We start from the raw sequence: 19,141 nt of genomic DNA on the forward strand, positions 1-19,141 counted from the left end.
CCTGTACTTCAGCGCTCTGTACCTCACACAGCCTGTACTTCAGCACTCTGTACCTCACACAGCCTGTACTTCAGAGCTCTGTACCTCACACACCCTGTACTTCAGCACTCTGTACCTCACGTGGCCTGTACTTAAGTACTCTGTACCTCAGGTGGCCTGTACTCAGTACTCTGTACCTCACATAACCTGTACTTACTTCTGTCATAACTCATATCGCTTTGCATTGTAATTATCTGCTTCCTTGTCTCTCTCTCCCAGTAGACTGTCCACCTCTTGAGGGCAGAGGCTGTGTAGTTTATGCTTCCATCACCAGAATTTAGCACAGTGTCTGGCATATAGTATGTGCTCAACTAAGGTTTTCTGAATAAATGAACCACAGACCTCACCCCCAGCACACAGCTATTGCTGATACAGGTAAAACCAAGACCTTGAAGGCAAAGATGATCTCCCGAGATGAGGGGTTGTTAAGAGTGAGGGGAGAGAACAAGGAGGAATGGCAGGAAACATGCACCATCAACAGGAAGGAGACATTCCAAAGATCTATGGTCTACGGAAATCATTCTTCCACAAGAAACATACAGGAATCAGGCAAATAGAGCAGATGCATACTTTTCGATCACAAAACTCAGGTATACAAAATGTAACTTTATTTGTATTATCCATTTTGATCTCTGACCTAATGTTAGACAATTTAATCAACAGTTCTGTGGGTTTCCTCACTCCAGGCCAGGAATGTTTGGCATTTCCAGGGTTCTTCCTCTCCTCCTTTTCTTCTCTCCCTCACCCCAGGGATGGTGTAAATTCTCCAGGGCTAGCATATTCTCCTGGCTGTCCTGGTTGTGGGGAAGCAGCCTGGGGTATGCCTGCCATACCTGTGCTGGCTGGTCTCTTCCACGGAGGCTTGACCCACCTGGTCTTGAGTACCAGCTCCAAACCCTGTGGCGTCCACTGTTGAAGAATTCACATCTCACCATGGCCTCTGGTTGCTGGGTCCAAGGACTCTGAGCCTTCCTCAGCCAAACATCGGGTAGCTTTCTTACTCTCCGCCAACCTTTATTCTCCTCTTAAGGAGAACACGGAAACCTTGAACTCTTTCTCAAGGCACTCTGAGGCCACAGGACCCTGGGGACCTCAGGCTCTCTTTCTCTACCTCCTCCTACCTTGCCACCATATTTCCTCCACTGTGGCAGCTTTGCATTGGCACCGAACAATCTGCAAAACTTTCTCCTCTTAGAATTCCAGCAAGGAAGGAGACATTTGCTCAGTTCTCAGGTCTTCAAATTCACCTGGGAGTCCCTGTCATTGCCTTCACTCCAACCTAAGAGGGGAGAGGTGGGAGGCCCCTTTCTAAGGAACCCTCACCAGTGACTCACGGTCTTATTTTCTTCTCCAGTTCTCTCTAAGTCCCTCCCCAGCCCAGAAACCATCCTCACTTTTCTCTCTGTCTTGGGGCCTCATGCAGTCTTCCCCTCCTGTTTACGGTATAAATTCTAGGCTCTGGACTTATACCATAATCTCTTCCAGCAAAACCTTTTCTTTCTCCAAGTTGTTAACCTGCCATCAGGTTACCTAGTTTAGAATCTGGTGATTGAATTTGAGTCTTCCTTTCATACTGGGTTCTTAGATATTTTCTCTACCCAAGGGCAACCAGTCTCAGCCAGTCTCTTGGCCAGTGTAATTCTGGGAATGCTGCAAGGTTGACACGAAATTCTGGTTCTATCACTTTCTAACTTTGTAATTTTGGAAATATTCACCATCTTCGCTGAGCTTCAGTTTCATTAATAAAATAGAGGCTATTGTACCTCATTCATAGGTTTACTGTGAAGATTTATTAAAATAATGTATTTGCAACACTGGTGCAGTGCTTGGCACATTGTCTAAATACTCAATATACAGAAATGCCTCACAAATAACTGGCATCAAACTGTATATCAGTTTGATAGGACTTGGTTTTTATGAATAATAATACTACATAATACTGACTAGCTATTTAGGATAAGAAAGGATGAAATTGACTTTTTTTAAATCAAGAAATTCATTGGAGATGAACTGAAGCATTTGGAGATGAACTGTTGAAGTGAACATTTTATGGAAAATAGGCAAAATATCAGTGATGTTCTTTATCCTTCTTTCCAATTTCATCGTGATTGAGTCCCCATAAGTGGCAGCCATGATGCGCTGCTCAGAACTCCCTGCAGGAGAGAAGTTGCCGTTGGGGATGCATTTCTGACCGCTTCCAGCTGCAGGAAACTCCTACCAATGGGAGGCGTTAGATCAGGCCTGGTAAGCAGGAGTCCAAGCTGGAGGACTCATGTGTAGTCTCCATCTCTGTCGCCATGGCCCCTCTATTCATGCGCCCGTTGTGCCACTTCGGGAGTGGCTAATGGCAAAGGCTGGCTAACTTGAACTATTTTGTCCACATGGTTGTTGAGGTCCTCTTCCATGGAAGATTTTTTTCTAGTTGGTTGAACATGTGATACCAAAATCTTCAGATTTTGGCCAACTCCCATGTGTTCAGCCAAATGGCTCTGCCCAGACGTCCTTGTCACTGATCTTCCAATCCTTTTCTTTTTAGGCCCCTGACCAGTTGGCCGGGTCATCTATTTTGTTTCTAGAGATGCTATGTCCTATTAACCATCTATAAAACTTTCTGTAAGTCGGGCTCCCTGGCTGCCACTCCAGTCTTATCAGTAATTATGGTCGTTGCAAGCCACCTGGCTTCTGGAAGATAAAGTGCTGCTCCCTGACCTATATTGTTTCAGGTCTTATCATCCACATTGTTAACAGTGAGCCCAGTTCTGTAAAAGCCTCCTGTATAACAAGCTCTCGCCCACTGAGGACAGCCTCCACTGGACTTTTTAGGGATGCTAGTGTCCCTCTCACTAGCACGTTAGTGGTGGCCTCGGTGAACGATTTGTTCTCTGGATCCTCTCATGGGACATCCTTTGGGGTGTCATCTGGATCCCGCAGTACATCCATTCCAGCTTGCCTGCTTCCCTCAATCATTTCATTTCTTACTCCAACATCTGCCACATGACTCCGCCATTTCAACTCCACTCAGTATGAGCTATTGCTTTCTCTAAGCTTCTAAGAGCCACCCTAGCAGCAAGTTTGCCCCATCCTCTGGGGTCCTTGCCAAGTTGTTAAATGCTGCGTCCCAAGAAAGTGCCCCTAAGTCAATGATTTCTTGTTTATCTAGTCTTATATTCCAGTGTCCTCGACTAAGTACCCTCAAAATGCAGTCCTTGGGGGACTTCCCTGGGTCCTGCTGGTACACGCTAGCTGATTCTTGCTTCCCCCTCATAGTGTTATTTCTTTCCCCCTTTCACGGACCCAGCATGCCCCCAGCTGGGCCATACTAGGATTTAACCCCAGTTATCTGCTTGGCAGCCAGGAGAGGTGGTGGGCGGGCTCTTGAAGGGAGCACTTGCTGCCATGCTGGGAGGGGCTCCAACAGTGTCTCCCTGCATGGGGAAGGACCAGCTCTCAGTAGGAAGAGGTGGGCTGCCCTTGTAGCTCTGAGAGCTCAGAGAGCCAAATTCTTCAGGGATGTCTGCCCAGACGTCCTCATCCTGTTTCAGGATCCTGGGTTCTCCCAACCACTGAAAGTCGATATAACAGACCTGCCTTGGCCGGCAGTTTCCATGTCTTTGGTGATCTTGATTCCAACTATCAAGCCCTATTTCTGCCCCTCACTCGTGTCAGCTTTTCCCTGTGGGAGAGCAGAGCCTGGGACACAGTAAGTCCTGTTTGTTAAACGAACGAATGAATTAATGAATGGCACTGAACAAGCAGTGGTTTGGAAAACCATAGAGGCCATTTAGAAACTTAGTTAACTTTACATTATTTCTAAACAAGGCAGAGAATGTACATGAGAAGATCAGGAACAATTTTTCTAGAAGAAAAGAAACACCTTTTCCCTTTATTTTCTCTCATTATCTAATAAATCATAAACTAATTATAAGAAGAATATATTTCTTATATTGTTTCTCATGCTTTTATAAAACAAGAACTGTAAATAAGATGTATAGAATGTTACATTAAAATTATTTTACATAGAATAAAACAATGGGGAAATTCAAAGTTACATTGTTTAGGGCTAATTATCAACTGCTTTCTTTAAATAATGAGCATAAAGTTGGATATGCCCAAGTTTATATTTGTCATTTATTAGAAATTGAAATTTTGATATATTTTAAAGATACTTTAGAAAGCAAATTGAATCAGCAGAATAAATCAACAGAAAAACGCAGTTTGGGATTACGGAAGACAATAGGAAGGAGTGACATTTAATCTGCTCAGAATGATATTTGGGCACAAAATCTTGTTTGGTAAATGAGCTATAATTTCACTATCAGAATGTTACTCTGTAAAAGCATCTCAGGCATTAATGTCACAAAGTGAATCAGAACCAAATAGTTGAGCAAAACCTCAAAATCTGAAGCCAAGACATTACATAAAACCCTTCTGAACCACAGCAGCTGAAGGTAAAAGGGGCAAAGGGGAAAGCCACAAGTGAGGAAAAATGGCCCCAAAACATCTTAAATATTGTACGCAAATAATCAGATTGCAGATAATATGATCTCTACCTCTACATTTCCAATATAAAAGCAAAGGTAACAATTACTCAAAACCTGTAACTTTCTAATTTTCCTACAATTTCCTATTATCTATGCCCTTGAGATTACTTGAGTTGTCTCTATGGTGGAAATGCTATATAATGTCGTGCATCTCTACCCAACTCTGAGGTCAATAACACCACGTTGGTAGCTTGAAATCAGCCAGGGTGGGAGTATCCACCCCACAGAAATTGGCAAACACTATAAATCTGTTTTTCCTTTGTTCAGAGAACTGGTTATTAAACATTTATCAGCATACTCTGGCATCGTTCTAACTAGCCCTAAAATTTTGAGAAAGTTCTCAGTCTTCCCTGCCCAAGGACTGAAACACTACATATTTTGGAATCCACACCAGCTGACAGATGATGTCTGAGTCCCCACTTACAGAGTTTGATATGCCCGCTCTTCCATGATTCCTGCATCCAGACACTACACTGTGCCATCATCAGGAGTAGAAATTTGGATCCAGCAATTCCACTTCTGGGTATTTATCCAAAGGAAACAAAACCACTGTCTTGAAAAGATATCTCTACCTCCATGTTCATTGTAGCATTACTCACAATAGCCAAGACGTGGAAACAACCTAAGTGTCCATCAACAGATGAATGAAGAAAATGTGGTGTATGTATATATATATACATATATATATACATATATATATAAAGAAGGAACTCTTGCCATTTGCAACATGGCTGGACCTTGAGGGCATTATGCTAAGTGAAATAAGTCAGACAGAGAAAGACAAATACTGTATGATTTCACTTATATGTGGAATCTAAAAAAATAAAATAAAATAAAAACCCTCAAACTCATAGATGCAGAGAACAGATTGGTACTTGCCAGAGGCGGGGATAGAGGGTGAGTGCAATGGATGAAGGGGGTCAAAAGGGACTAACTTCCAGTTTAAAATAAAGAAGTCCTGGGGCTGGAACGCACAGCATGGTGACTGTAGCTAACAACACTGTACTGCATATTTGAAAGTTGCTAAGAAAGTAGGTCTGAAAAGTTCTCATCACAAGAAAAAAATGTTGTACCTATGTGTGGTGATGAATGTGAACTAAACTTGTCGTAATCACTTCACAATCTATAGCAATATCAAATCCTGTTGTACACCTGAAACTAAAACAGTGTTATACATCAACTATATCTCAATTTTTTTAAAAGTGGAAATTTTGAGGGGCCAGCCTGGTGGCATAGTGGTTAAGTTCGCACGTTCCGCTTTGGTGGCCTGGGGTTCGCCAGTTCAGATCCCAGGTGCGGACATGGCACCACTTGTCAGGCCATGCTGTGGTAGGTGTCCCACATATAAAGTAGAGGAAGATGGGCACAGATGTTAGCTCAGGGCCAGTCTTCCTCAGCAAAAAGAGGAGGATTAGCAGATGTTAGCTCAGGGCTAATCTTCCTCAAAAAAAAATTTAAAAAAGAAAAAGGAAAAAAAGCGGAAATTTTGTTCTGATCACAAGAACCCATTTTGCTCCCCATCCCACCACTGTTATCATTGTCTTCTTATTCTATATCTGCTCAGAGACTGTGCTATCATTGTGCAATACAACAAGCAGCAGAGGGACAGAGAAAAGTTAGTCCTGGAAGAAAGGGCAGAGAAGATGCCGATGGTTGCTTCAACCACAGTTCCATCTTCTCCAGCAGAGTTGCTGGGGCTGTGCTTTTCCTGAAAACACTCACAGACAACAACTGGCCACAGCAGGAGCTTTTCCCTCATGAAGTCCAGCCAGTTAAACCTACCTGGAAAATGCCCTGGTTTTTTTATTGTACATTTTTAATGTAGAATGTTTATTTCTCCTGTTTATTTTACTACTTGCCAAATAATAACCTTGGCCTTATTAGGCTAAAGGACATCCAGCTCTTCCCTGATCTGTATTTTATATGTTAGTTTTGTCATTATAAAATTCCCCACACTACGTAACTATGTATTTCCCAAAGCTGTCTGGCCTCCACCTAGCGCCTAGGTCAATGGCATCATGCTCACATAGCTTCCTTCTAAACCCAAGCTGCTCCCCAATAAAACTGACATTTTATTGATATATTTCAGTTCTTCCCACCAGCGAGATAGGTCCGCAGCCTCATGTTAAATTCCCGTTGGCTGTTAAGGGTATTGCAGGGTGGTCGGGCAGAAGAGGGAGGGGAGCAGAGGGTGAAGTGCACTGAATTCCTTGTCAAGCAGAGGAAGGGGTGAGAAATTAACAATTTCTTCTGGACTCTAATTTTAGATGTGTTAATTAGGTTCTTCCAGGAAGCATCCAACAGGGAAATGATCATGCTGCGTCAAGTAATGGGAACTTACTTAAGATGCGTCGGAGCGAAAGTGTACACAAGTTCTAGGAGAGATGCAAGTAAATAAAGATGATTCAGACTCTGCTCTTAAGAGAACTGATGAACATCCTCAGGTATATTCCAAAGAGTTTTTGGTTTTTCTCCTGAAGACATTAAACTCCTAGAACATAAGTGCCCTCGGGTATGAAGAGACAAGAGACACAGATTGATAGACATCAGGATTCTAATTCTTTAATCTGGATATCATTCAAATAATAAATGAGAACTTTAGTGATACATCAAAAATGGATCTCATATCCTTGGCTACATGTATTCAGTCAAGAAATTGCTATTTCCTCTTGAACAAACATAGACAACTTTAGATTGATGATGATTCATCCAATAGTAGACTTTTCTAAAAAAGAAAAAGGAATCAATACATTTGGCATTTGCACAAACATTACTGACTAGAGAGTAGAATTGTGTACTAGACTAAATGGATCTTGGAGCTTATATAATTTGCTACTTTATAGTGATTGGATAGTGACATGACTTCATTACTAAAATAGGTCATCTGTTTTCAAATTATTGCTAATACATATGTAACGGTGAAAGATTAAATAAATTCCTCTTAAAATTGGAAGGAAGACAAACCTCTTTCACCACTCCTATTCATCATTGTACTGGAGGTCCCAGTCAGTGCAAGAAAGCAAGAAAAAAAGTAAAGAAACGAAAGTATTAGAAAAGAAAGAGCAAAATTGTCTTTATTCACAGATGACATAATTGTGTACATAGAAAACTCTTAGGAATCTACAACAAAAGCTAGTAGAAGTATTTGTTAATTTAGTAAAGTCAGAGGATAAAGATCAATATATAGAAGTTAACTATATTTATCTCAGCCAGCAATTAAATTGGAAATCAAAATTTCAAAATCCAATGCCATTATTAATATGAAAAAAACTCATAAGGTACTTACGAATAAATTTAACAAAACATCTGCAAGATCAATAAATGGAAAACTTCAAGATACTAATGAGAGAAATTAAAGAAGAACTAAACAAATGAAGAAATATACCATGCTCATGCTTTGGAAAACTCAATATTGTTATGGTATCAAATCTCCCCAAATTTATCTATAGATTCAACGCAATTGCCTTCAAAACTCCAGCAGGATTGTTTTAATAAAAATTGACAAGCTGACTTTAAAATTATATGCAAATGCAAAAGACATAGAATAGCCAAAATAATTTTGAAAAAAGAACAAAGTTGAAGGATTTAGAGCACTGGCAATCAGTTTGCAAAGGCTTCCTTACACCCAACACTTTTCAAAAGTCCTGTAGGTAAGTTTTATGTTGTCCAGATTTTTTTGTAGTATTACAAAAAAACACTACAAGAAAAAGTAGTGCAGGAAAAAATCTTCCTCACCCTTTCTAAAGGGTCTGAGCACTCAATTCCAGTGCGTGTGGGGATTTTTGTCCACACATCCAAGGAATTTTCCAGCACAGCTGGTATCCCACAATCCAACTCAATTGTGACGCTATGTTCCTGGAGACAGCATCAGATCCCACAGGTTAAGGGCTCAGTCCCACAAGACGGGCCCCACTTCAGGCACCAATCACAAGTCCGTATTGTTACCTGTGCTTCTGACTGATCTGCTATAGATGGAGGTTCCAAAAACCCCCTCCGTGGGTTCAATTAATTTGCTAGAGCAGCTTACAGATCTCAGAGAAACACTTTACTTAACTGCTTGCCAGTTTATTATAAAAGGATATAACTCAGAAACAGTCAGATGACAGGGTTTCATAGAGCAAGGGATGAGGAGCTTCCACGCCCTCTCCCAGGGCACCGCTCTCCCCGCATCTCTACGTGCTCGCCAACCTGAGAGCTCTCCAAATCCATCCTCTTGGGTTCTTATGGAGGCTTCATTACGTAGGCATGATTGATTAAATCTTTGGCCATTGGTGACTGAACTCGATCTGCAGCCTCTCTCCCCTCCCAGGAGGCGGGGCAGGGGGACGACTGCAAGTTCCACCCCTCTAACCACGTGGTGGCTCCCTTGGTAACCAGCCCATCCAAATGCCATCTCATCAACATAAACCCAGATGTGGTGGAAAGGGGCTTGTCATGAATAACAAGATAGTTTCACCTTTAGTGATTTCAGAAACTGGGACAAGACACCAAATATTATGACAAAAGATGCTCCCATTGCTCTTATGCTCAGGAAATTCCGAGGGTTTGGGGAGCTATGAGCTGGGAACTGTGAGTTAGACCAAATATATATGAGAAATATATTTTAGTCATCTGAATGACAAATATATGTTTCTTATAAATCACAATATCACACTTTCACATCCTAGCCTGAAGTGGAACTGCCTCCCCCAGGTATTTCATTTTTTAATGTGGTCTCATCAGAAGAGCATGGTCTTTAGGATCCAGATAGACATGAATTTAAAACTTGGACTCAAAGTTTTTAATTCAAAACTACACTTATTAGCAGAATATATTTCAGCTAGTAGCTAATTGATAAAGTACTATGTAGTTGATAAAATACTATCTACTTGACCCTTTAAGACGTCCCACTGAAGAAGCCTTTTACAACGTATACTTATATCAAATCATCAAGTTGTACACTTTAAGTATATTCCAATTTTATTTGTCAATTATACCTCAATAAAGCTGGGGTAAAAAGTAAACTTTGAAAAGTAAAAAAAAGAAAAAAAAGATATCCACAGAAGAAGCATGAGCTACTGTTAGATAATAATTCTGCTGAAATATCCAGGATAAACTTGCCTAGCTAGAACTGGAGCTAGTGACCCCACCAAAACTTAACACCAACCTGTGTGCTAGCTTGGGATGTAACAGTTAAATTCCGACCAGGGTCAGGTAGTCAAAGTAACAAATTGATCATTTTGTTCTCAGAAAGGAAAAGCGATGGTCCACTCAAAAAGCGAATTTCATATCATTGATCAGAAAAAGATAAGAAGCTGCAGTTTCAAAGCCTTTCTTTAAAAGCCTAATAAAAACATAAGTATTTTGCGGTTATTAAAATGAGCACTTTCCAGAAAGTGTCATCTTTTTTTGATGTGTATAACACCAGGTGACAGAAAACCCACTTGCCTCGGAGGTGCAGAACACATCATACCAATCCTTGGAGCTGACAGGGCCTGAATAGATTCGTAAAACACATATTTTGATTCAAAGCATCTAATTCAGTAGATCACTCTGCACAGAATGAAGCGCTTAATAATCATTTGTTGGTCCACTTCTAACATCCTATTTTATCTACTAAATCTGTTTAATAAAAATCTGCGTCAGTAGTGAAACAGCAAACATCCTACTAAGTAATAACCACTGAACCTTTAACCCTACCCTAGTCAGGGCAGGGCTCACCTTCCACGCACTAAGTTTATTGAATGCCTACTATGTGTCAGACTGTGTTCGGAACTGGGGACACCGCCATGAATGAGACTTTCACAGCCTCTGTCCCTAAAAATGTACAATGTTTCAGGAAGACAGACACTGAAACCATCATTACAACGTGATGAGCACCACAGAGAAGTCCAGAGTGCTCTGGGAGGGTTAGAGCAAAGCCTAAGCTGGAGGCTCCCATCCAGCAAACGAAGTTTAAACGGAGGCCTGAGGACAACCAGGAATTGACAGGTCCTGAGCATAGCATTCCCATGCAGCAGAAATATCAAAAAGGAGAGAAAGAAATTCGAGGTAACTTCTTAGTTTCGTTCTTGCTCGTCTTCAGATATCCCAGACGGTTTGATGATCTCAACTCACTGCATTCGACTGTTGTATGGAACGTCTCTGGGCTGGATTCCTTTTTCATCTAAGCTTGCAGCATCTACTAAATCTGTGCGGTTCAAATCCTGGTCCACTCCCCAGCAGCATCAGCTTGTGGGAAACGCAAGGTCTAGGTCCGCACCGGCGTTAGTTTCCTAAAGCTGCTGTAATAATTTACCAGAAACTAGGTGGCTTAAGACAACAAAAATGTTTCCTCTCAGAGTTCTGGGGCCAGAAGTGGGAAACCAATGTGTCAACAGGTCTGTGCTTCCTCTGAAGTCCCTGGGGAGGAATCATTCTTCGCCTCTTCCAGCCTCTAGTGGCTCCAGGTGTTCCTTGGTCTGTGGATGCAAAACTGGAATCTCTGCCATCACAAGCCCGTCTCCCCTGTGTGTCTTTTCCTCTTTTGTGTGTCTCTAATAAGGACACGTCATTGGATTTAGGGCTCCCCAGGTGATCCAGGATGATCTCATCTGGAGATCCTTATTTATAGCTGCAAAAACCCTTTCTCCAAATAAGGTCACATTCACAGATTCCAAGGGATGGCATGTGAATATATCTTCTTGCAGGCCACCATTCAATCAACTACGCCACCCATTAGATCAAAATCTCTGGGTACAGGGCCCAGAGACCTGTGGTTTAACAAATTCTTCGGGTGATTCTTATGGTGCTGAAGCTTGAGGATCACTGGACCAACTCCTTCCTGCTCAGCTGGGTTCTATTGTTAGCTTCTCCTACTCAACCCTTTCTTGCCTGTGGTCCTAGAGAAAGACCTTTATGGGGAGCACAAAACACTCGTTATACATTATTGAGTGATGATGTGCTCAAATAGTTACTTTCAAAAGAACCCAAGATTTAACCCTTTCCTTTCCTTATAAATAAAAGAACATTTACTTATGGCTTGAAGAGAATGTCATAATGTTAGGGCAGACCACTTTGTGCATAGGGCATTCCTTATGCACCAAAGAATGCGGAAACCGAACGATAAGGGTTTTTTAAAAAAACAGAATTAAACAGCATCATTTACTATGTCAAGGATATTAAATCTCCTTAAACATTAAAAATACAAAATTTCCTTCCTTCAGAAACCATTACCCATCACTCCTAGCAGTTATGAAAAAAATAATAAAAACTACAAACATGAGATTTTAAAGGTTTTTTTCATTTTGGAAAAAATAGAAAGGAAGAAAGGAAAGTATACTATGTCCGAATCCCATTATTCTTTAAGATGGTGCTCTTATTCCAAGGTCAAATCTGTTACCCATTTTATAAATGAGCCAGGTCTAAGGGCTAATTATATTCTAAAAACCTACAGTGGTCTTGAAAAGTCAAACGAAAAGCTTTTTAAATTTTCTTCATCTTCACAAGCTCGTAAAGATTGTTAAAGCATTAGTACTGACCTTGTGATGTAGTTAAATTCTATTTACATTTTCCATACAGAAACACTCAGTTTGCATTTGATAGATTGATAGAGAGAGAGAGAGATCCAAAACAATCAGGTAAGACTTAAAAACCTAGTCCAGGTATTTTAGAGACACTCAGAAACACACACTAGGAACAGGCACACACACTTCCCCACAAACATATACCCACTGTTGGAAAACATACCCAGTGGTCTGTAAAGCTATGCTTTTATACCTCAGGACCTTTTTGCCTGTATGGACCACGGATTTCTGTTCCCCTTCTATAGTAAACACATGTGTGCATCTGAGTGTGACTGTGTTCTGTTTCCCTCGCTCTGGTTGAGCCTGCTTTCTGAGTCTTACATTTACAGCCACCTGCTCTTCCATTCACCACACTGAGGTCTAGGTTTTTTCCTTTCATTTGGGACTTCACCTATGGGTAGAATCTGCTTTAATACTCCTGGCTATCTCCCTAGAGTTCCTCCCCAATTACTCATTCGACAACTATTTATTGGGCACCTACTATGTGTCGGACACTATGGACGCAGAAGTGAATAAGGAGGAGGTTCTGCCTGCATGGAGCCTTCATTGATCCTGGGGGTGGCGGTTGGGATGAAAGAGAGCACTGGAGGACAGGAATATGATACACCGTGATGATATTCCAGACACTATGTGCCAAAAGAGTGATATATTTTATCTTGAAACTTGACAACAACCCCATGAGGTAGAATATTATTGTATTTCTGAAGATGAGGAAAATCAGATTCAGCAGAATCAAATAACTTGCCCCAAAACATAAAACTAGTAATTGATGGGGCCAGGATTGCCTGTTTCAGGTCATCTACACTTGATCATATCACCAGACTGACCTAAATGGGATGGAAACCCCAATACTCTTTCTGCTCCCTCCATCCTCATCCCTCAGCCTCAGCCATCTTGACACAAAACCAGGCTGAGCCACACAGGTACAAATTGAACAGGGTGCAAACATGTCCACTTTCTTTATTTGTAGAACTCAATTAAATCTGTTTCCCTAGTCTATCTAATGGGAGGCAAGTTAAGTAGTTTCTGGATTTTCTCAGTCCAGCAGTGATTTTTCACTGGATCAATTCCAACCTGTAATCAAATCACTTGCCAGGTTAGAACTTAGCAAACTGAATGCTCTGTTTTCCTCCATCCTTCTCTCTGGGGCAGTACCTGAGTCCTAGGGAAGCCCATGGGAGCAACTGGGGGGAGCACTGGGGCATTAGTAGGCTATAGTATGTCACTTCTCTGCGGGTGTCTACTAGGAATGTGACTTGTTTGTCCTCTTGGTTCAAGGTGTTCAGTCCTTGCTCAGGCAGAGCTCAGAGCTCATGATTGCTGGCTCCCTCTCTGCTCTCTGGTGACGCCAGTCCTCTGAGTTCAGTTCTGCACTCCGTCTTGTCCCTGGCTGGAAGCACAAGCATCATTCTTTTGAAGACCTTCTCACCCCTGCTGGTGACCTCCTGGCAGGTGGTTTACCAGCTCTCACTCTTAGCTAACTTCTGTGTCCCCACGCTGGGCCCCCAGGAATAACTGGATCTCAGGATCCATGGGAAAAGGTTTTCTTGTGTGGAAGGCAGCATCCCTGGCCCACTCTTTTCCATCTACACTTTTCTGCCACTTGCTAAGCCAACACGGAGAAGGGGTTCTCTCGGAGACTGGCAGTTGTCCCAGATTTTGCCTGGTACTTTCCCTTCTGGGACCCTGAGAAGTAAGGAAGATTTGAGAGGATGGGTGTGAAGTCACCACACTGCCTCTAATTTCCCTTGTCCTCTCTCTCTCTCTTCGCCTCTAGCTTGGATGTCGTTTGTTAAGTTTGGGGACTAGCGGGCGGAAATAAACATATTCTTTCAGCTTCTCAAATCCGTTTCTGGTCTCTTCTGTCTCATACCCACCTCAAACTTTTACAATCAAAGAGTAAGTCAGCTTTGTTCTGAGCTGAGAATTATTCCTACGTCAATAGAAGTTCTTTCTACCAAATGGGAAAAAGTGGGTAACCATACACGGTGTACTTGAAATAATGCCGCAAATAATGGCTCGAAAGATTATCCTGCAACACTAACAATAACTATTTAACAGAATTCTAGCTTTTAACCATTTCCTTCTTGAAGTCAGTGTGTCTGGGTAGACACAACTATAAAAAGCGAAGTTCTGAGCTAGGTATCCAGATAGACTGAGATAGGTATCCAGATAGCCACGTTTTCTTAAATAGCAATATAGGTGTTGGATTAACAGCAAGGGGTGGGATCAGGGACAGAAGCCAAGAGAACATTCATACTGTGCAAATTTTGATACACAGTTAAAGAAAACCAGATTGATGGTGTTTGAAAGCATTTAGAATCATTCACAGTGAAACTGGGGATTTTCATGATTCTTCACAGTTTCAAGTTTCTATCCTCAACTCTAAAAAAGCAATATGAAAAGAGATACAGAAAAACCGTGGGGAAAATGACAATGTACAGAAAGTCATTTGGAAGTCTCACTTTGTTCAAAGACAAATAATGATCATAACAGAGGTGGCTTACCTTAACAGAATTTAAAAAGGCAAATAATTCGACATAAAAAGCACAAGCGTGTTTAACATGTTGAGTTGCTTAGAGAGTGGTTTAATGCAAATTAGTTGAATCAATGTTTCCCTGGCAGAGAAGCAATTACATTTAAGAAAGTTTTAAAAGGTGGTTACCAAGCAACCACATTCAGCCTACACGCATTGTTCATCATCTCTGGTAAATTATAGAAAATGACAGGCTGCCATTATAGAACAGAGACATACAAAATTAGGGCATTGTTATTCTGTGTTCCTCCTACAGCAGAAAGATCAATTGTATCTTTGGCACAATGATTAGGTTAAATAACTACAATAAGTATTAAATGTTAGCGTGTCATGGTGAAAATGTGTAAAAAGCCCAGGATTTTTCAAAGAATGACCCTTGTCAGCAGGTACAACCCTTCCCTGACCTGACTTCACATTGTATCTTTTCTGTCACAGCAAGAGCAGCTCAAAACACTCTACCTTTTGGGCAGAATTTTAAGCGAGTCTTTGGTAGAATAAGTCTACAAGAAAAAGATATATGTTAGTATTACTCACATGAATAGTTAGGCAGTCATTAATGTACCACTATCAAAACAGTGTTGACTCCAAGAATATCATCATCTTATTAGAGAGAATAAAGAATTCTGTGTTGTGAGTAATACTAATATATGCCTTTTTCTTACAGACTTCTTCTAAAGGGCTTCACTTGAATACATTCATGCATCGTTTAACGATGGGGACGCATTCTGAGAAACGCGTCGCTGGCAATTTCATCATTTTGCGAACATCATAGCACGTACTTACACAAACCTAGATGGTTTCGCCTACTACACAGCTGGGCTGTATGGTATAGACTATTGCTCCTAGGCTACAAACCTGCACATCATGTTTGAATACTAAATACTGTAGGCAATTGTTACACAATGGTAAGTATTTGTGTATCTAAACATAGAAAAGGTACAGCAAAAATACAATATAAAAGACTAAAACTGGTACCCCTGTATAGGGCACTTACCATGAATGGAGCCTGCAGGACTGCACGTTGCTCTGGGTGAGTGGGTGAGTGAGTGGTGAGTGAATGTGGGGGCCTAGGCAGTATGCACACTACTGTAGACTTTGTAAACACTGTACACTTAGGCTACATTAAATTTATTAAAAAATATTTTTATTTCATCAATAATAAATTAACCTTAGCTTCCTGTACCTTTTTTACTTTATAAACTTTAAAATTTTTTTTAACTTTTTGACTCTTTCATAACAACATTTAGTTTAAAACATAAATACATTGTACACCTGTACAAAAATATTTTCTTTCTTTATATACTTATTCTACAAGTTTTTCTCTATTTTTAAAATTTTTTTTTTTTTTTTACTTTTTAAACTTTTTGTGAAAAACTGAGACACAAACACACACATTAGCCTAGGCCTACACGGGGTCAGGATCACCAACATCACTGCCTTCCACCTCCACATCCTGTGCCACTGGAAGGTCCTCAGGGGCAGTAACACGCATAGAGCTGTCATCTCCTATGATAGCAATGCTTCCTTCTGGAATAACTTCTGAAGGACCTGCCTGAGTCTCATCTTGAAGAGGTGTCACTCTTTTCAGAAATATGTCCATGGTGGTTTGCTTGGTTTGTTTCTTTTTTTTGTCACAGGTTTGCTTGAAAGCAGAAATTGCACCATGAACATTCCTTCCTCTCCATTAATGAAAACTTTTTGATATTAAGATCCATGTTTTCAACTTTTAAAGGAGCTTGTTGAGATCTGCAAAAGCTTCTGCTAAACCCTTCACTGTGAATTTTCTTGGGGTTTCTTCTTCTTTTTCTTCTCCTGCAGTTTCCTTTTCCTCCTCTTCAGCTATGCATTCCTGTTCCAGTTCCAACAACTCCTCAGTAGTCCGTTCCTCAGGAACCACCTCTAGGAGCCCCTCAGCGTCATCCTCATCCACACCCAGGTTAAATTGTTTGCCGTCTCAACAAGAGCCTTGTTGATTTTTGCAACCTCCTCATCCTTGTGAAATCCTCTGAAGTCACGGATGAACCTCTTGAGTGTCTTCTTCCATGTGCCGTTCATACACTCCTTGGTGACATCACCCCAAGCCCAGGCAGGGTTCTTGATGCAGCCGTAGATGTCGTAATCATTCCAGAATTGCATCATTGTCTTCCTCAGATGCAGCAATAGCCTGGGGAAAGATTCTCCTCGGGTAGTCGGCCTCAAAAGCTGCTATAACTCCTTGATCAAAGAGGTGGTGTTTGGAGGGAGAAATGCCATTTTGATACTGGGATGAAGATCACAAATAAAAGAAGGATGCCCGAGAGCGTTATCAACAATAAGCAAAATCTTGAAAGGTATGTTATTCTCCAAACAGTACTTCTCCATTTCGCTGGCACAGCAATTCAGGAGGGCATCTTGAAAGAGGAGCTGGGTCATCCATGACTTCTTGTTGCTCCTGTAGTACACTGGCAGTGTATGCCTACTGATATGCTTGAAGGCCCTGGAGTCCTCATGGTGCCAGATCACAAAGGGTTTCAATTTGTAGCCTGCAACATTGCCCCCAAGCGAGACTGTTTGTCCTGTCATTAAAAGCCTTAAAACCTGGCACTGACTTGGCCTCCGTATGGATGAAAGTCCTTTCAGGCATCCATTTCCAGAACAAGAAGGTTTCATCCATGCTGAATATTTGCTCTGGCAAGCAATTTTCCTCCACAATCAGCTTATCTAGAATTTCCAAAAATCCTTCAGGTGCTCTCACATCAGCACTTGCAGACTCACCACTCACTTTCCCGTTATATAATGAAGAACGATTCTTGACTCATTTAAACCACCCAGAGCTAGTGGTAAATTCAACATCTTAGTTGGGTCCAGCCTTTTCTTTCAACATTGTAAACAAACTGTTTGCTTTGGCTGTGACCATCACAGTCCTGAGAGGGATACGCTTCTGTGCCTGGTCTTCGGTCCAGGTCATTAGAAGTTTCTCCATGTCTGATACAGGCCCTTCTCCAATCTTTGTTAGTCTCATTGACTTCACTGAAGCAGACCCTTTAACAGCTTCCCTCACTTTGTTCTTGTTCTTCACGATGGTAGCTGTGGTGGAACAGGACATGCCCAACTGGCGAGCAATAACCATCACTGATTTTTCACCTTTGTAGTCCTTAATCACTTTTAATTTCATTTCCAGGTCAATCAAATGATGTGGCCTCTTACTGGCAACATTAGCAGTAGATTCTGTAAGCTTAGGGACCATGATAAACAAAACAACACGAGATTAAATCAAGGACAAGAGAAAATGATGCAAATGAGACAGTAAACACGGATGTATGAGGCTGCTGCTGGCGTAACACAGCATGCTATTTCACAGTAAACATTTTTTATAAGAAGAAAGAGTGTACTCTAAAATAACAATAAAAAGTATAGTATAGTAAATACATAAACCAGTAATATAGTCATTTATTATCATTATCAAGTACTACATACTGTACATAATTGTATGCACTATACTTCTATACAACTAGGAATGCAGTAGGTTTGTTTACACCAGCATCACCACAAACATGTGAGTAATTCATCGCACTATGACATAAAGACAGCTATGACATCACTAGGTAACAGGAATTTTTCAGCTCCATTATTATCTTATGGGACCACCGTCACACACGCAGTCTGTCATTGACTGAAACGTCGTTATGTGGTGCATCACTGTATTCTGTTTGGCAATCATATTCTTCACATTACCTGCTTAGGTGGTAATTGTTTTTTAGCTAAAAGTAGAACTTGCCAAAGAAATTTGACAGAGAAATTAATGTAGGAATGAATGGTGGGGCAACTCTCCAGTCAACATTTTATTGTTAATTATAAATTTGCTGTGTAATTTCAGTTCCTAAGGAAGCTTAAATTTTGTTCTGAGACAAATCGTGTGTATCAGAAGCAGCTGCTCCAGAGAGAATTTTTGCTAGCAGTCATTTCCAAATTACACACACACAAATGCGTTCAGCTTTGTTTCTTTCCACTTCAGCCTGATATGAGTGGGTTTATAATTTCTTCACATATAATGTAAAGAAAAATTGGTCAACCTCTCAAAATTTTATTGTGCCTATTCACTTCATTTTCTCAAATCTATGAATAGCTGTGCAGGATAACCAAGCCAAAATCTCTTTTAAAATATAGGATAGACGGAAGGAGGGAGAGAGGGAATGAGAGAAAGAAGGAAGCAGGGAAAAGAAATGATGTAAGAAAGGAAACAAGGATAAAAAAGATACATGGGAAGAAGTCCAGACAGAAGGCAGACTACTGGAAGAGCACAGAATGAAGGGAAAAATACAAGTGCCTGTGGTGCTTCTGCATTATAATAACACATCCTGGCCTAACAGTGACGTGCAAGCTAAAATGTCATAGTTGAACTTAGATTCTCCGGGATCGTTCCTGACTTCCTGTCTCCCACTGACAGTGAGACCTTGGACAAATTATTTTCTAAACCTTAGATCCCCATCTATAAATATGGT

This window comes from Equus quagga, chromosome 7, assembly GCF_021613505.1.
Source record: "Equus quagga isolate Etosha38 chromosome 7, UCLA_HA_Equagga_1.0, whole genome shotgun sequence".
NCBI classification, from domain to species: domain Eukaryota; kingdom Metazoa; phylum Chordata; class Mammalia; order Perissodactyla; family Equidae; genus Equus; species Equus quagga.